This window comes from Triticum aestivum, unplaced genomic scaffold, assembly GCF_018294505.1.
Source record: "Triticum aestivum cultivar Chinese Spring unplaced genomic scaffold, IWGSC CS RefSeq v2.1 scaffold26360, whole genome shotgun sequence".
NCBI classification, from domain to species: Eukaryota; Viridiplantae; Streptophyta; class Magnoliopsida; order Poales; family Poaceae; genus Triticum; species Triticum aestivum.
In genome coordinates this window covers 1-1,903 of record NW_025255210.1, presented here as the reverse complement: position 1 = coordinate 1,903, position 1,903 = coordinate 1, and the positions used below count along the sequence as shown (strand labels likewise).

The 1,903-nt window shown below is 48.7% G+C and overlaps 4 non-coding genes across 4 annotated transcripts; all 4 read left to right on the top strand.

The window, feature by feature from the left end:
- Positions 1 to 23: 23 nt before the first annotated feature.
- Positions 24 to 142, top strand: LOC123177546 (5S ribosomal RNA). Its single transcript, XR_006488986.1, has one exon. It is a non-coding gene; the product is annotated as a 5S ribosomal RNA (ribosomal RNA).
- Positions 143 to 509: 367 nt separating this feature from the next.
- Positions 510 to 628, top strand: LOC123177547 (5S ribosomal RNA). Its single transcript, XR_006488987.1, has one exon. It is a non-coding gene; the product is annotated as a 5S ribosomal RNA (ribosomal RNA).
- A 367-nt stretch (positions 629 to 995) lies between these two features.
- LOC123177549 (5S ribosomal RNA) lies at positions 996 to 1,114 on the top strand. Its single transcript, XR_006488989.1, has one exon. It is a non-coding gene; the product is annotated as a 5S ribosomal RNA (ribosomal RNA).
- A 367-nt stretch (positions 1,115 to 1,481) lies between these two features.
- On the top strand, positions 1,482 to 1,600 carry LOC123177548 (5S ribosomal RNA). Its single transcript, XR_006488988.1, has one exon. It is a non-coding gene; the product is annotated as a 5S ribosomal RNA (ribosomal RNA).
- Positions 1,601 to 1,903: the final 303 nt, after the last annotated feature.

Sequence of the window (1,903 nt, the reverse complement as noted above, 5' to 3'; positions counted from 1 at the left end):
GGACGAAGACGGGGAAAAATGTCGGATGCGATCATACCAGCACTAAAGCACCGGATCCCATCAGAACTCCGAAGTTAAGCGTGCTTGGGCGAGAGTAGTACTAGGATGGGTGACCTCCTGGGAAGTCCTCGTGTTGCATTCCTTTTATAATTATTTTTTGCGCCTTGTGACAAACATGTCGCACGTGCGCGATATATATTAATCCCGTTATATTATGTTTGACGTTTGCGATATGTTTAAGCTCGATGCTCATTGCTCGCGCGTCTTGGGGCGGCTTTGTGGCGCGAAGAGCGCGTTCTGAAAGGGGTGGAAAAAACTCGTGTTGCTGCGGTATGTAGGGAGGGGTGGAAACCGTGGAAAACTCGTCTCCGTGATTGAGCGGGAGAGTAAGTAGTATATGACATTATCCATTGTTAGGGAACGGTTGTAATGGTAGTGAGAATGTAGAATCGTCTTTGGAGCGGACCTGGGAGTGGCAAGCATAAGGGACGAAGACGGGGAAACATGTCGGATGCGATCATACCAGCACTAAAGCGCCGGATCCCATCAGAACTCCGAAGTTAAGCGTGCTTGGGCGAGAGTAGTACTAGGATGGGTGACCTCCTGGGAAGTCCTCGTGTTGCATTCCTTTTATAATTATTTTTTGCGCCTTGTGACAAACATGTCGCACGTGCGCGATATATATTAATCCCGTTATATTATGTTTGACGTTTGCGATATGTTTAAGCTCGATGCTCATTGCTCGCGCGTCTTGGGGCGGCTTTGTGGCGCGAAGAGCGCGTTCTGAAAGGGGTGGAAAAAACTCGTGTTGCTGCGGTATGGAGGGAGGGGTGGAAACCGTGGAAAACTCGTCTCCGTGATTGAGCGGGAGAGTAAGTAGTATAGGACATTATCCATTGTTAGGGAACGGTTGTAATGGTAGTGAGAATGTAGAATCGTCTTTGGAGCGGACCTGGGAGTGGCAAGCATAAGGGACGAAGACGGGGAAACATGTCGGATGCGATCATACCAGCACTAAAGCACCGGATCCCATCAGAACTCCGAAGTTAAGCGTGCTTGGGCGAGAGTAGTACTAGGATGGGTGACCTCCTGGGAAGTCCTCATGTTGCATTCCTTTTATAATTATGTTTTGCGCCTTGTGACAAACATGTCGCACGTGCGCGATATATATTAATCCCGTTATATTATGTTTGACGTTTGCGATATGTTTAAGCTCGATGCTCATTGCTCGCGCGTCTTGGGTCGGCTTTGTGGCGCGAAGAGCGCGTTCTGAAAGGGGTGGAAAAAACTCGTGTTGCTACGGTATGTAGGGAGGGGTGGAAACCGTGGAAAACTCATCTCCGTGATTGAGCGGGAGAGTAAGTAGTATATGACATTATCCATTGTTAGGGAACGGTTGTAATGGTAGTGAGAATGTAGAATCGTCTTTGGAGCGGACCTGGGAGTGGCAAGCATAAGGGACGAAGACGGGGAAACATGTCGGATGCGATCATACCAGCACTAAAGCACCGGATCCCAACAGAACTCCGAAGTTAAGCGTGCTTGGGCGAGAGTAGTACTAGGATGGGTGACCTCCTGGGAAGTCCTCGTGTTGCATTCCTTTTATAATTATTTTTTGCGCCTTGTGACAAACATGTCGCACGTGCGCGATATATATTAATCCCGTTATATTATGTTTGACGTTTGCGATATGTTTAAGCTCGATGCTCATTGCTCGCGCGTCTTGGGGCGGCTTTGTGGCGCGAAGAGCGCGTTCTGAAAGGGGTGGAAAAAACTCGTGTTGCTGCGGTATGGAGGGAGGGGTGGAAACCGTGGAAAACTCGTCTCCGTGATTGAGCGGGAGAGTAAGTAGTATAGGACATTATCCATTGTTAGGGAACGGTTGTAATGGTAGTGAGAATGT